The sequence below is a fragment of the Rhipicephalus microplus genome, chromosome 1 (assembly GCF_043290135.1).
Source record: "Rhipicephalus microplus isolate Deutch F79 chromosome 1, USDA_Rmic, whole genome shotgun sequence".
Lineage (NCBI taxonomy): Eukaryota > Metazoa > Arthropoda > Arachnida > Ixodida > Ixodidae > Rhipicephalus > Rhipicephalus microplus.
This window is the reverse complement of record NC_134700.1, coordinates 70,771,081-70,788,336: the sequence shown is the minus strand read 5'-3', so window position 1 is coordinate 70,788,336 and position 17,256 is coordinate 70,771,081.

The window sequence follows — 17,256 nt, the reverse complement described above, 5'->3', positions numbered from 1 at the left end:
CTCGATGACAGTCGCCTCTCTTATGAATTCATCTACTGTTGTAGGTGGATTTCGCACGAGGCCCGCAAACACTGGTTCTTTGACACCCTGCATTAGGTGACGCACCTTCTTCGCCTCGGGCATGTCAGAGTCAGCTCGTGGAAACAGACGGATCATACCCTCTGCGTACATGGCGGCTGTTTCGTTGGGTTTTTGTGTGCGAGCCTCAATCAGTTGCTGTGCGCGATCCCGTCGGTCCGTGTTCAAAATTGTGGCGAGGAGCTTTCGGCGGAAATCTTCCCAAGATTGGAAAGTAGCCTCGTGGTTCTCGTACCACGTGCGAGCGCTATCTTCCAGGGCGAAATATGCACGGCCAAGTTTGTGCTGTTCGTTCCAGTGGTTACATACAGCGACCCGTTCGAACAGTTCGAGCCAGTCCTCGACATCTTCGTACTCTTCCCCATGGAACACTTCAGGAACGCGAGGATGTTCAAGAGTCACCTGGGAGGGAAGTGTGGTCTGGGATGGAAGGGTAGCCGTGGATGTGGTAGGAGCTGCCATGCTGGTTAGAGGCGTAACAGGTACGGACTCCGGACTTAGGCCTAGTAGGCGCCGACTGAATCGGTGCACCGGAGTCTTGACGAGGGGCTGGGTCTCTGGACTAGATGAACGGGTCCGAGCAAGACTGTCCTGCATCCGGTTGTACCCAGCACGTCCACCAGTGTCACGACGTCAAAACAGAGATCTTGGCGTAGAGACTGAGACACCAGAAGCAGGTCGATCTTTTTAATTAGAACGCGCAAGCGAGTTCTTCTTCTTCGTCCATTTCATAGTCCTTCGTGGTACATGCACAACTGTCATGGTCTTTCTTGGGCAAGCACGTGACAATATATATATATATATATATATATATATATATATATATATATATGTATATATATATATATACATATATATATATATATATATATATATATATATGCAAGGCTCGTTTTTCCGTGTTTCGCTCAATTTAATAAATCTAACAGACAATATTGCCAAGAAAAGTATAGGTTATAGGGTAAGTTATTAGACTCATTGTAATGTAAATGTGAAAGAAGAAAAGTGGGTGACAAGATGGCTGGCCATGAGCAGGAACCAAACCGGCAACCTTCGCATGACGCGTTCGATGCTCTACCACTGAGCTACCATGGTGGCTATCTCCCCAGCCACTTTAATTCGTTTATATCTGATTTTGAACGTGGTAGTTTCAGTCAGCGCTACCGGTAGCCATGCCGGCGAGCGTGGCACACTCTTTATGAGCCTGTCTGGTTGAGTATATTATATATATTTACGTACTCAAATTTTTTATCTGCATCCAGCGCCCATGCAAATGTGGTGATGTCCAGCATAACCATAACCCGATATGCCAATGCCGTTGCTAAGGAGCAGTGATAGTTTCCAGTGTAGCGCCAGACAACACTTTCCCTTACAATCAGTGAAATACAGTCGCAATCACTCTGCGCTCTATGAGTTAGCACATAAGCTGGTTTGATAGACGGTCGCATCAACTTAGACGCCACCCGGGTCATCAAAACGGAAGGTAGCCGCACAAAAAGGAAACTCATATGCTCTTCGCATAACTAAACAAAACCTTAAAATAAATATCATTCAAGACTCTTCCAAGTGAGTATTAGTACGCGTTCAAGGTCTCAGAAACGAATAGAGAAAGTGACGCAGAAACAAGAATGGAGGGTAAACGGTGGTGAAGAGAGGAATAGGCACTAAGAAATGTCGCTATATAGTTATAAAGCCAGCCGCACAGACCCCCCCCCCCCCCTAAGGGAGGGACCTTACTTCCTAAACCTTATGGTTTAGGAAACGTTGAGTAAGTTTTACAGAAAATGCTGGTATTAGATCTCAACACCGTTCACGTGTGGTGCCGTAGATTTCCGCCGCCTTCACCGGTGTTCGTAAGCCCTATAAATGAAAATAAAAAAATATTTGACTAACTAAAACACAACAACGCCACAACGGGATTTGAGCCTGGGTCCCCGCATGCGAGCGCAGTCTTATACATTGAGTCACACTGGGGCTTACAACTTGTTTGCAAACTGGCCTTATATGCAGGCTTTATGTCGGCAAAAGAATCGTGTTAAAATGAGCAGTAAAGCGTTTTAGAACATCAAAGAAACAACGACGCGTCACACATTGCAAATATCATAACAAGAGGGCTGTCCGATGCTCCAACCCTTCAAGAAAGCTTGTTCTTGATCACTTGAACTGTGGCGCATACCCACCTCAGTCTTCAGCCTTAAGTGTGTAGTGGATAACACTGTTCTACGAAGAATGACAAAGTGTGGCGTAGTGAATGCCGGCCTGCTGCACAAAAATTATTATTATATATTACGTAGTGAGTACGCAAAAAGTGGACTTGTAGCAATTAGCCAATGAGCGATTAAACAAGGCTCGGAAAGTCCACTCTCTCAGCTTTCGCTGTGACCACGCTGCGCGTTCCGCCCATGCCTGCTGTTTTCTTTTCTTATTTAGTATTAAAAGCGAGAAGGTAAACGCGTGTGGGGAGCTTATTTACTTGTTTCAACAGTGTCGGTAAGCGGTGGTCCACTTTCATAATAACCTTATTGATTCTCCAAGCTCGTTGCGGTTTCGATCACACTGGCACTTCATGACTCATCAGATGTGTATTGTTTCAACGAAAGTTCATACTCAGGCATGATTCTCGCTAGTAATGACATTTGGACGTAGGTACTAAAGCAAAAACCGCACCATTTCGCTACGGAAGCCAGTGTAAAGCATGAATAATGCGTATACCGCGCAATGAATGCATTGACCTCTGGAGGGAAGTTGTTCCAGTTGTATAATAGGAATACCTTTTTTCCTATACTTGTTCTAGTCGTGATGGAGAAAAAGCTTTTTTTTATGGAGGGGGAGATTTACTACTTTTTATGTGATGCAAAAATGTTGCTATTTGGGCAAGTTTGGCACTAGTGTTAGCGGCTTCGAGATGCATATTTTTTGCGTGTTCTTGCGTGGGTTTTTACGCAAAACTAAAAAAAATGCGTGTCGGAGAAGGTGGGTTGAACCCTTTGTTTCCACAACCTGGTTACTCCAGTGTTGTTAGGAAACGTTTATCTAGAAGAAGTTCAAGCTAATTATTGCTTGCAGCAGTCCAAGGTGCATTGCGCTCAGCATAACATTAGATTTTCAGTCGTGCTGTGAAGTTTTGTTGTGTAATGTCGAGTATTTCTCTTACAGAACCTTTTATATATTCAAAGCTCTTCCCGACGTGATTCGCGAAATGTTGAAGGTGTTCATGAAACGCAGTGAGTGGCTTTTTTTTGCGCTTTTCGCAGTATTTTACGTACTAACTGTAAACCATGCCTGCTCATTTATTTTAAGTGCAGAAAGGTTTATTTGCTAATGTAAATTTAGTTCGCAGTGCACGTGAACGGACGTTTAATGTTCGTGTTATCTATACTGTTGTCGTCTGCGTTGTTGCGCCGTTCAAAAGTCTAACACTTTCTTCCTGATGTTGTACTGGACTAAAGTGTGCTTTAAAGCGACTGTGTTAGCACTTGCCACACACGAATAGATATACAGTTATGTGGACACGCTTGGTTTCTCTCGGTGTATGTTTGCTAAAAGTGCAGAAAAAAAGTCAATACACAACGTTTTTTTTGTGCCTGTGTGTTGTGCTTTTTTAGGCTCATTTAAAACATGAGAACGCACTGACTCGCCCAACAGTTCCAGCTAGTTCTAGCTATTTCTTTGGTACAATGTCAGCTAATAATAAGCATCACGAAAAAAGAAACGCCGAAGCCAGAATGCTGCACGCTACCTGGTCGTCCAAACAAAACGACCATCGATACATGCTATGGGAGCTTAAAACATGCTATAGATGCCGGGGGCCCTCTGCTTTCACAAAGACGTCATAGACGTCATCAGACTTCACTAAGGGGCCCTAAAGCAAATATTGAAAATGGAAAGAGCGAGTGTCATATATATGGTTTTCAGGCATTTCCCATTTTTACCGAGCGTCCTGCGGGGCCAGTGTGGTGGTTCACGTGACACCAGTGGGGCACAAGCTTTCGATTCATTTACGCATGAGCAATATCGGGACTGACTGGTTTTCTTGTACACTTTTAGCCATTTTGTCAGGCTTTTGGAGCATTTTGCTCTTGCTCATTGTTTCTGTCCCCGAACCAAAATAAACATTACTTTCAACTGCACTCTGCATTCGTGCTCACATCCTGTTTTGCCTCGCTTCAGTATCGTGCGCCTTCAATTGATTTCACTCCGTTTAGGGCGTCTCTGACTGCGCGAGCTGAAAGAACATCGTGTAGCAAAAAAAAAAAAACTTTATAGTCCGCTTGCACCAACGTTACGTGGCGACGTACCTTACGAAGGCCTTTTTGGCGAGGAGGTGACAGCACTTCCAGAAAGTGTCGTGATGGATTGTGTGTGTACATGCATGCGTGTGTGTCTTCGTGCATGCGTGCACGCGTACGCGTGCGCGCTCTGTCGTGTCGAGGTAAAGCAGCATGGTTACGTTACATGAGTTACATGGGCGTCATACCAAAGCATTTATTACTCAGGCGTTTCTGGCTTCGTTGGCAGGTTTCAGCAGAGACTGTACGCTATACTGTTGAGAGTTTATAAATGCTTCGTGGATAACAAGGAGGTACGCGTAATCTACATAAAACAAGCCTCCCCTCTCTCCAGCCTAGAAAAAAAAGCAGCATAGCCGAGTTTTGCGAAGGGCGAAAGAAGTTGACAGTTTAGTGAGTTTTTCACATTTTTAGAAATATTTTGAAATCTAATAAAGCAGTCTGAATAAATTCTCATTGAAGAACACAGGAGAGATGAAGAATACCTTTGTTTATATTGTACAGCAACAATATTCGCAAATATGAACAAAATTAGATGTTCAGTTTTAATCATAGTCTCTAACGTAGTCTTCATTTCATTGAACGCATGTTTGCCAGTGCTTACGTAATGTTAATTCTTGATTCCTCCGAGGTAAGCGTGATTTCGCTCACCTACTCAATATCATTGACGAACTTTCCTACTAGTAAATGACAAGCGTTCTATTAGTAAACATCATCATCAAAAATAGCCCTATTTGCAGAAAAAATACAAGTAAGCCCCCCCCCCCCCCTTCAATACACACACAAAAATATGCAAGCAGCAACGGCAGAATTCTAGAAGACACACGGCAAAATACCAAGCCCAACTCCCCTAATAATAAGTGCCACTGGCAGGTCTGAGGTTTAGCCATAAGTGAAACGCACCCAGCAACGACGCGCCCGTGTAGATTGCGGTGGTTCATAACATACTGCCACACACTGCTGTATAGAGGCACATGCCACTGCAACCAACCATGTTGTTCTAGTGGTGGTTGAGGTACTCGACTGCTTACCCGCGCGTACCGGATCGAATATCGGCAGCGGCGGTCACGTTTTCGATGGAGGCAAATAACACTTGAGGCCCATATGTACTTAAGTTTATATGAACGGTAAAGAACCCCAAGTGGTAGTAATATCCATGGCCTTTCAGTATACAGAGTGCCTCATAATCATATTTTGATTTTTGTACGTCAATGTTTGCAATTTCTATTGAACATGCTGCACCTTTCTAGGCATAAAGCTTTCAACTTCCGGAATGAGAATTTGAAAACGCCCATTTAAACCGTTCTCTCACTCGCTAAAGATAGCATCTTTAAATAGTAGACCTCCAAAAAAGTACTTGAACACCAGTTTTTGATGTGCCGGTGTGACGAACTCATTATGGAGCGCTCTAGTGCGAGACTCCAGATTTATTTCATTTTTCTCTAGGAAGAATAGTAGCTTTGCGCACAAAGCGTAGCGCACAACTGTAATGTGTTATCCGAAAGCCTGACCACTTTTTCACCCCCGGCTTTTATTTCAGAGCAGTGCACCACAGTCGTGTTCATTTTCTCTTACGATGCTGCAGTTTAGCTTTAAGTACTATTTGTTTTATCGTGCTTGTTTTACAATCTTAAAACACGCACCAAATAGAAGAGATATAGAAAATGCTAGCTTTATTTAGTCGATTCCGTACAATTTATTATATCTAAAAATGAGTTTACGGTGTTAAGAAAGACCATATTGTACAACACCTTCTGCTAATCTGTGGTTGCGAACCTTTCTGCCAACAGTCCAGTTTGGTCTGTTTCTTAGCTCTGGGACTGTATCGGTTGTGGAAGCGACGCCATTTTTCCCCCTTCTGCTCCACCCATCATTTTGCATTGTGTCAGGCACGTCACCCACGTATGCAACAACAATCACTTTCAGTTAGCGGCTCATGTTACTGGGTGTGTTATGCTAACTCAAGTTGAGCCATGTTTCCCGGATTTACTTCGGGCTGCTCACAAACGCTCTGTTAAAAGCAACGGCACCGCCGCGCTTCCCACAGTGCTTTTCATTTTCCTTTATCGCATGTTGTTCCTGCGTTTCTGAATTTGGTCACAATAGCACTTTCTTTTACGTATATAGGAGTCCTATGTGAGATGACTGACATCGCTTCCACGACCCAATAGTCGACCTCCGACAGGAAACCTAATGAGCCCCGATATGCCAGACCCAACTATTGACTGCGGCTGGCGCAATTTCCACCTCGATTATTTCCAGAAATTTATATTTGATCGTACGTCACAGATATCACGCATTGTGCATTTTGCACAACTATCTGGCACTTGCATGTATCGTTTTGTGGGTCACTCAATTTCACTGTATTGTGTAGCAGCAGCACGCGCACTACAGTTGTGAGCTCGATGGTGATCGGCAGTACTGTAAATAAGCAAGCAGAGAATGTAGTGCTCCAAAAGCCATGACTGCTTGACGTGACCAATCATTTCATCTTACAGGCTTCTTGACCACTGATCAGGCGTCATGGGGAAATACAACGAACGCTAAGTACGCTGACGTGGAAAAATGTATGTTCGATTTCTACGAGGACACACTGCGTGATCTAAAATTTGAGGTAACTGTACACGCCTGAATCATGCGCAACCTCTTCGCATGTACGATGGTGCTTTCAATTGGTGAGAACGTAGCCTTTCTCTATCAATCGCTATAATTGGCGAGCAGGCTATGGCCGGAGACGCTTTGCTTGAAGGGGTCCTGTAATACTTCTTTCAGCACTGTCAGAAAGCGCTGCTGATCGGTAGACGAGGCTCCTGAAAAGACGCTAGCAATTCGTGGCGCAGCGCACGACCTGAAACTTCCAGCCAGTTCTCTAACATCGCAAGAAATCGTTCACCCTTATCTACAAATGATATCATATGCCTAAGTGACCGCGCAATGCATACACCCTTATTTCGCGGCCTTTCGCTAATTAGAGCATATTGAACTAACTGTATAGCAAACATAGCAGCCGCAGGAGGTTGTCACGTGCCGGCACTCACAATAACACTGAAGGTAAGGAGCACGTGCCATCCCTCTTTGCTTATATTCCGGCGATTAAGAGGGAAACCAGTTATGGCATGCGACAAATCTCTGTCAACTGTGCTCGCACTTTACGGAATAAAACAAGAAATTTGAACCAGTTAACTCGCGGGGCAATAAGGTTCTTCATGTAACCATTTAAGACTTCTTTAAAAGCGCTGAAGGCCCTTCCATTGTTCTACAAGGACGCATTCGCAAGATACCGAAATCTTTCTCAGGCGCGAGTAGGGTAGTATATGTTACCACGTGGGGTATTACTAAACTACCGCGTGTTACCGCACATGGTGCTTCAGCAATACTCGTAGACAACATGATTTGCCAAGCCAGAAGAGGGATGGGCAAAAGCAGTGGTGTCTGTATTTTCCTGCTTAAAACATAGTTTTTGCGCTGTAATCTGTAATATGTTCTTCCGTCGCGAATTTTGACGCACTGTCTACAAAAATGTCGAATTCATATATATGCTATTCTAAAGGGCAAAATATTACATTCCAAAAAAATAAAGGGAAGCAATTTCTGCTTTTGTGAGCATTTGAGCAATTATTTTCATTTAGCATCTATAAGATAGTGTGTGTAATTAGTTTTTTGTTGCGCTCTATTCGAGAAAAAAAAGGTAATGCATTTTGTCGATGACTCTGAATGCAACACGTCGAACAACCTGTTGGACCTATAGATTGGCTGCAGCCATACTGAGCACACTGAAGTTAAGTCCAGACAAAATGATCCTGCAGAAGGTTGAATCCTTCTAACTGCCATTGTGTTCCTCTTTCTTTTGGCCATAACTTGACACACCTTGCCAAACAACTCGAGTACAAAAACGTGTGCTCTGGGGTGGCCCAATGGGTAACGCCTTGCTTTCAGAGTACAAAAACGCAGCCACTACCACTGAAGGCAATACATTTCCGATCACATTTCCTTTCTTTATTGAACGAAATCACTGCAGTGATCGAGAAGACCGTTTTCGCTCAGGCCCAACATCGTGAAACAACAGACAATGTGACGCCAACGAAAACACAGCTGAAATATATTGTAGTTTTTAATTTGGAAGTATTAATTATCGAACTAAAGTTAGAAATTTAAAGTTGTCTGAAGACTTACCGCCTGTGTGTATCGAGCCCAGAACCTTCTAAGTACTTGTCTATTGTTGTTTACACATTAATATTGAGAAGTTGAAGAGCACAATTTCTGATTTCGCAGGTTGTCGAGAGGTCAATGGAAGATCTCCTAGAATCCCTGTTAGCCGAGGTTATGATGATGCGGCCGTTACAAGAGGTGGGCTTCAATCTTAGGCATCCCCTCAGCTTGTTTTGTTTACGTTTAAGGTTTCCAGCCGTCTTCAAACAGAGGAGGAAGGCACACTGCATAGCTATTATTAGTAAATTGGACCCGAAATTCGAACCTACCATGGACGCATTACTAGAGCCTGTTTTTGAATAGCACATGTCTAAGTTTCAATGCAATAAAATGTGTGCCGTTCAATTCGACTTACTTCAGTTGCAGAACTTCAAAAAGAGAACGAAGACTATTCGAAGTTAGTGTGTTTTCGAAAATCTGCATTAGTTCAAAGGATGTCTTGGTTTAAAAAGTGAACCAGTGATATTATAAAGACTACAAGCCTTTCTAAGCATCAGGATTTATGCGTTTTTTTTAATCAACTCATATTTGTTTTGACGTGAAGCATCGTTTTTGACAATGTCAGTTTTTAAGATATTGCTTTATTATTCTATCATTGGTGTTCGTTACATGTGCCACTGCGGAAACTGAACGTTGCGTTTACATTTACTCCGAACTCCAGCGTTTACAACTTCTTTGTACTTGTTTTGGTTTTGCGTAACAGTGTCAGTTACCTGTCATCATTATTCAAGCTTATAAAGTTTGTGAAGCTCTTCTTTCCCCAACAGTCTGCAGCACACGCTAAGGTTCATTCTAGTTAGAGAAAATAAAGTTTATTAAGATCCCACGTGCACGGAGGTGTGTTTGCCTGACATAAATTCTTTTTCATATAGTAGTTTACCTTAGCTTCCCATTGAAAGAACTGGTTTTAACTGAAGCATAGCTATACGTTTTTTCACCGTTTCTTGATAAATATTCAATGCGAAACATCAGCTGCAGCGCACTGAAATCGTTTTTTTTTCATTCGCAGCAGCAGAGATTAACTAAGTTGTGGCGCTGACGTCGGCGCAGCACGAATGACTCCTCACTCGTACAACGTAAGCAACCAGGTTGCGTTTGGACAGATGACTATTTTCGCTGTAGAAAGGCAGCGAATATTGCAAAATGCACTTCAACTTTTCGTAAGAGAATTCCACACTGAAGCAGTGAGAAATCCACCAAGAAAAGCAACATAATTTTGGTGTATTCTCGCTTTGCATCTTGCTTTACGCCTCAGCGCTCTGTAAATATATTATGAAACGACGTTTGATGAGGCAGTAGCGAGGCTATATTTTGATTCAGACGCGGGAGAGCAGAAGCGGCCCCGCCCACATGACAAACTGTGATGATGATTACGATGGTTTGGTAATACAGATGAAGTACATCTATAGTCAGTGCTCACAATATCTTAAAACGCCTGGTATCCCCATGTGCCTTCACGAAACATTTTTGGTACAGGTGCTGGGTAACATCGCACGACGGCGCTTTGCAGCGTACGTCAAGTCGCTGCTTCTAACAAGTCTACCGGCAGTGATGCCTCATCAAAAGCCGCACCCAAAGCATCAACGGAGCCAAGCTCCCCTGTTTTGCTGTGCCCGCTCCCCGTGATCCCGACAAATTCTCTGGAATAGGCGAGAAGGGCGTAGATGAGTGGCTCAGGCTATACGAACTCTTCAGCCAAAATCGGAGGTGTGACCGAATTTCGATGCTGGCAAACCTAATATTTTATTTATAAGGAGCGGCCAAGGCGTGGTTTAGGAACAGTATGGTCGAAATCATCAGCTGAGACGTATGAAAGTCCAAGTTGCGGGAGTTGTTTGGTTACTCTGCCGGCTGCAAGCAGGCCGCAAGGAAAGAGTTTGGCCCACGTGTTTAGAAATCCACGAAGTTTTACTTCCCGTATATACAAAATGTCGTTGCTCTTTGCCGTAAAAGCGATGCAACCATGGCCGAAGCCGACAAGGCAGCGCAAGTGCTCAAGAGCATCGCAGATGATGGATTTAGGTCCCTTGAATTCAAAGGCTGCTTGACTGCCGAAGATGTTATCTTGGAATGCCGACGCTTTCAAGAGGCCAAAAGACATCGCATTGTCCATCACTTTAGCCGTCTTCCCAAAACTGCTGCGATGTGAACTTGTGAGGACCACCATATAGAGACAAAGCCCAATCTACACTTCGGTGGCATCACGAGAATGGTACGCCGTGAAATCGAAGCCGTATGACCAGCACCATTGAGTGGACTGGCGGCGAGTGATGGTCAGCCAATTATATAACTAATACAGGCCGTCCTGCGCGAAAAACAAGCAAGCGTGGGCATTCCATGGTCTGCTCTGTACATCGTCCCGACGCTGCCAGTTCGTTTAACTTGAACCACCAACAACATTATCGCCACCCTGCTCCATGTAACCATGACCCAAATGTGGGGAGGACGCCTCACGATAGGCCGATATGCTTTTGATGCGAACGAGTTAGACACATTTCGCGACGTAGACGAAGCACGTCCGTTGCCTAAAAGCATATTGGGCAAACTTAAGCTTCCCAAACCTACACTCACCAGCCTATCCCAGAGGCTGCAGGAACCACCACACCGTCGGTGGCTTAGGTTATTATGACCCGACCACTGCCAAGTACAATCGCTCACTTTGACGTCGACGTAGATTTTCCCGGTCTCCGCCACCACCTCGTTTCCCGTCCCCGTCCTCTACCCGGTGGTTTTCTTCGGGAAACTAACGAATGCAGCACCTGTAGTTGCCAATGCTGGTACAACTTGCTCATTAATTCCTCTGTTAACGCTCCCGGCGAATCAAAACATGATCGATGTTGAAGTGGGCAGTTTCACTGTTACAGCCTTGGTATACTATGGGGCCCATATTCTGTGATGAGCGCGCACGATCCTGACTGCCTAAAGAAAGTCCTTACGCTAGCCCGTTCACGCAGTGTTCGTGTTGCTGGTGGTGGTACGGCTACTGTGATTGGCGTCTGCACTACACATGTTACTATGGGTGGCCATGAAAGTTCGATTCACTGCACCCTAGCCCAAATCGCCTATATAAAAACCAATACTCTATCGGATTATTGAACATATTGGTCTATTGGTATCCCATATGTCTATAGGTGGCATTGTGGTCTATTGGACCTGTATTGATGTATTAGTGTACCTTTCTATTGGTGATCTATAAGGCTATTGCGTATTGGTCTGTTGGCGTATTATTCTTGTATATGTCTATTAGCATTCTTTTTGTCTATCAGTACTGTACTTTTGAATTGCAACTCTATTGGCCTATTTCTCAGCCCTAGTAAAAATCACGAATAGAAACACCAATAGCCTATGGAAATGTTAAACGTATTGGCCTATTGGTATTCTACAGGTCTATTGGAAGCTATTGGTATTTTATGGGTCTATTAGACGTCTGTTTGTCTATTGTTGTATTGGCCTATAGGTATTATATTGGTCCATTGGTGGTGTATTTGTCTTTTGGCCTATTAGAAGTATATTGGTGGCACTGAATTGGCTCCTGTATTCGTAAATGCTCATTCACAAGAGCTTCACTTAACACCGCCTTCATTGCAGTGGGTTCGAAACTTGATCCTGCTCCGTTAATTGGCCCTGCCTAGAGCAGCACATTCAGAACGTGTTTCTGGTAAATCAAAGGCACTAGAAAGACAAAGGGCGTTTGTAAATAATGTCATGGGGTCGTGACGTAGATGAATGGACCACACTGTGAGTCGAATAATAAATTGTTTATGTGGGCGAACCTGTGCACAGAAAACTGAAAGTCGGACTACAGTAGCTGTCATGGGCTGATAGCGGAAATCGAAGCGTCAGCCCTCCATCAACAACTGACAAGCGGGGAAGCACATCGGCATTTATACACTTGCAATTGAACATTCTAGTGTTATCGCTAGCGGCTACGTTGTTTCCAAAATAATCTTAAAGATTCACGAAGTGGGCATTATCATAACAAACGATCAGCCTCGAAGCTTCTGTAACAATGTAGGCGTGGTTTGCGCTGAACATAGTGTAACGTGGTGATAACAAAATTAGAAGAAATGTACGTGGTATTGTCCCCTTCTGAAAAAGGCGTCGTCGCGATGCGTTAGGAGAAGACGAAAGTACAAAATTATTGTAAGAAAGTACAAGCAATGAATTACGATACAGCAATAGCAATAAAAACTACAAGAAAATACACTGTTTGAGTTCATTAACGCGCATAGAACGGCTTGATACGTGCAACTATGATGACTTCAGGTCGTGATCGGCGTCTTTGATAGTTCGTGATGCCGTCAGGAACAAACTCGTAATCGAGTGGGTCGAGCCGTCGAAATATCCTGCATGGTCCAAAATACCGGCGCAGAAGATTTTCACTGAGTCAACTTCGGCGTGTTGGCGTCCACACCCGAACACGTTCACCGGGCTGGTATTCCACGAAGCGCCGTCGAAGATTGTAACAGCGACTATCCATCATCTGTTGGCTCTTGATGCGGAATTGAGCGAGTTGTTAAACCTCTTCAGCACGCTGCAGGTACTCGCTAACATCGAGGTTTTTTTCGTCGGTGACGTTGGGTAACATGGCGTCCAGCGTCGTTGCCGGCATTCTTCCGTATACCAGTTTGTACGGCGTCATCTGCGTCGTTTCTTGAATGGCGGTCTTGTATGCAAAGGTCACGTACGGAAGGATGGAATACCACGTCTTGTGTTCGACGTCGATGTACATGGCCAGCGTAAGTCCATACAGATTAGCTGGAATGGTCGGCGGGGTGGTTCAATGGGCAGCCGAACTCCTGCTGGCCTTGTCGGCGGTGTCTTGCGTCGCTGGCAGCCCCGGCATGCCCTCACGTAGTGAGCGACGTGGACGGCAAGGCATGGCCAGTAGCATTTTACTTGTATTCTCGTGAGCATGTGGGAAAAACCAAGGTGACCAGCCACTCGGTCGTCGTAAAGGGACTGCAGAATTTCGGGTCACATCACCGAAGGTACAGAGATAAGGTAGCTGGCTCGGGCAGGAGAAAAGTTTTGCTTTACGAGGACGCTGTGTTTCAAGAAAAATGACGCCAGATCCCACCTGAACACTTATTGGACGACAATATTCAGACCCTCGAGGTATTCTACTAGCCCTCCAAGTTCAGGGTCAGCTCGCTGTCGCTCGGCGAAGTCGTCGGCACTTAGAGTTCATAAGAAGTACCCATCATCAGGCTCATCCTGTGGTGTTGGATCCACGGGGGCACGAGAAAGGCAGTCAGCGCCGGAGTGTTCGCTTCCGGACTTGTACACGACGGTCAATTTATTGAATTCTTAGGCTCCACCATGCAACGTCACCTGACGGGTCTTTCAAGTTAGCTAGCCAACACAGGGCGTGGTGGTTGCTCACAACTTTGAAAGGCCGCCCGTAGTGTTAAGGGTGAAATTTCGACGCTGCCCAGATGATGGCGAGGCACTCCTTTTCTGTTGTTGAATAGTTGGCCTCGGCCTTCGAAAGCAACCAACTAGCATAACTGATAACCATTTCCTGACCGTTGGTTATTTGACCAAAGATTGCGCCGAGTCTTATGGCGCTTCCGTCGGTGTGCACTTCTGTTTTGGCGTGTTCGTCAAAATGTACAACTAGTGGCGGTGTCTGCAGGTGTTGTTTAGGCTTCTGAAATGCCCTCTCTTGTGCCGTTTTACACATGAATTTGACGTCGGTTTTCGTGAGGTCAATTAGCGGCACGGCGATCTGTGAAAATTCTTTGACAAAACACCTGCAATTGGAGCACAATCCGAGGAATTGGCGTACTGCCCTCTTGTCGGTGGGTGGTGGAAAATCGGTGTGGCGGATGTTTTCCGCGGGTTGGGACGGGCTGCAGACTAGCTATTCACATGTCCCAGAAACAAGAGCTCCTCGTGCGCAAAGTGACACTTCTCGGGCTTGAGGCTGAGTCCGGAGGTCTTGATAGCTGTAAGTACTGTTTTAAGGCACCGGAGATGCTCGTAGAAGCTCGAGGAAAACACGACGACGTCGTATATGTACACAAGGCACGTCTGCCACTTCAAACCCGCCAGCATGATGTCCATAACACGCTGGAACGTCACAAGCGCCGAAGAAAGACCGAACGCCATGATCTGGTTCGAAAAGGCTGTCTGGTGTGATAAAGGCAGTCTTCTCTCCATCTCTCTCGTCGACCTCAGTTTGCAAATAGCCGGTCTTCAGGTTCGTCCACGAAAAGTACTTTACGTTGTGCAGACGTTCCAGAACGTCGTCTATACGTGAATAAGGGTACACGTCCTTCTTGTTCATCTTGTTCAGGTGGCAGTAATCAACGCAAAAGCGCAGGGTCCCGTCCTTCTTCTTCACTAAGACTACGGTTGACGCCCACGGACTCTTGGACGGCCGAATGATGTCATCTCGTATTATTTCGTTGACTAGTTTATTCACAGCCTCGCACTCGCGCGTTGAAACTTGGTACAGGCTCGGCCGAACAGGAAGAGCACTTTCATTCTGGAGGATGACGAGAAGCAGTCATTGAATATTAGAAGAGTGGTTTTGAGCTGGTTTTCTTCATACTTCGGAAGTCTCAGGTGCACGTGGAAATCCAGTTGGGGGCAAGGATTCGTAGAAGAATCTTCGACAGCATCGAGGAGGGTGAAAGCGTTGCTTGCATCCACGAATTCGCCGATGTAGGCGACCGTCGTACCAACGCTGAGGTGTCTATATTCGTGGCTGTAGTTTGTAAACAACACCTTTGTTTCGCCTCCACGCAGCTCGGATATGCCCCTTGCAACGCAAATATGACGGTTTAGAAGTAGCTGCTGATCGCGCTCGATGACGCCGTTGATGTTTGGGTGTTTTTTGGTGCCGACAGAAAAGATTACGCTGAAGAAAGCTGGAACGGTGACCCGCTCTTCTATCAGATATAAATCCTTGGTCGGGTGCGTCATGATGACAGCAGTGCTTATCCTGAAGTTGGTGTAATTAACTCCGACCTCAGGTTGATGACAGCACCGTCTTCACAAAGGAAGTCCATCCCGAGTATCACACCACTGGAACACTCTTGTAGGATTACAAAGCTGGTAGAGTGAGTCCGCTTATTGATGGTGACTCTTGCTCTGCAGAGCTCAGCGGGCGTTATGAGATGGCCTCCAGCGGTTCGAATTTCGGGGCCTCTCCATGCGCTCTGGACTTCCTTCAACTTTGCGGCGAACGTCCCACTTATTACAGAATAGTCGGCTCCAGTTTCGACGAGAGCTGTGATGCTGAGACCGTCGATGAGAACGTCGATGTCACTAGTTCGTCGCCTGGCGTTGTGGTTGGGTCGTGGCGTTGGGTCATGGCTGCGTCGGCTTCTTCAGTTGCATCCATGTTGCGTCGTCAGGTCGTCTTCAGTGTGTGAGGTTTCGTCATCAGGGCTCTGCCTGGTTCGCGTCGTGCTTGGCAAGTTTCACCGCGGCGTTGTCGTCAGAGGATTTTCAGCAGTTCGTCGCACAGCAACCGCACCTTCATCGGCTACTGCCTTTAGTTTTATGAGTGAGGGCTCGGAGATCGTCCCCAAGCAGGGCCGGTGAACTGCTTGTGGTGCGGTGAGGCCTAGCGACCTGGTGACGGCGAACGATAAGGTCGTCGGGGTATCGACTGTGCTCCCGTGAGGTAGACGCGATGTGATGCGGTCGTTCACCGCGTTGTGGACACGGCGCGTTGACGTCGAAGCCCCGTTCACCCATCTGTCGGTACTGGCAATGAAGATAGGTGTGCACGGCCTCGCCGCAGTGGTAGCAGAGCAGGCGGTTGTCGGGCGCACGCCAAACGTCAGTTTTTCTTGGCGCGCAGCGTTGGCCCGCTGGCGAACGGTAGGACGTCGGTGGTGGTGGTTGCGGCAGTGGCGTCAGGCGACAAAAGTGCGATGGGGTGGCGCCATGGCATGCGTGTGGGGGAGGGCCGTAGCAGCGGGCTGCAGCAGCATAGCTCATGACTTGCAGCTGCGGCTCTTAAGGCTAAGGAACGCCCAGTGATTGCTGGATCTCCTGGCGTACGGTGTCCGCGATGGAGTTCACGCGAGGCTGCGCTGAAGGAAGTAATTTTTGCAACTCTTCTTGCACTATCGCTCGGATGAGCTCTTCTTGGAGCATGCGAGGATGCAGCTCTTCTTGCACTCTGCGCATAAGCAGTAGAACTTTCTTCTGCTCGGACATGTTGGAGTCAGCGTGGCAAAAGAGTTTACTGATGTCTTCCGCGAGTAGCACCACGTTTTCATTTGGCATCGGCATGCGGGCTTAGAGGAGAGCTGTGGCCCTCTTCTTACGCACCAAACTTGCGAAAGTGGCGAGGAAACTGGCCCGGAAGATGTCCCGTGTTATAAACCTGCTCTTAATTCTCGAACGAGGTCCGAGCAGCTTCGTCTAAGTGAAATACACATGCCAAAGCTTGTCATCGTCTGTCCAATCATTGAAGGCGGCGACGCGATTGAACCTTTAGATCCAGCTTTCCGGGTCTTTCATTGGCGAACCGCGGAAATTCGGCGGCTCTTTGGGTTGCCGGAGCAGGAGTGGTGCAGGTGGAACAGGCGCTCGCATGGTCGTCGTGGTTGACGTGAACGTCTTGGTTTTCTGAGCCTTGTCCCGTAGAAGCACGTATTCCTGGAGCAGACCTGGTAGCCTGCAGCTAAATCGCTGCTCATTGCTGGCGTCGGCG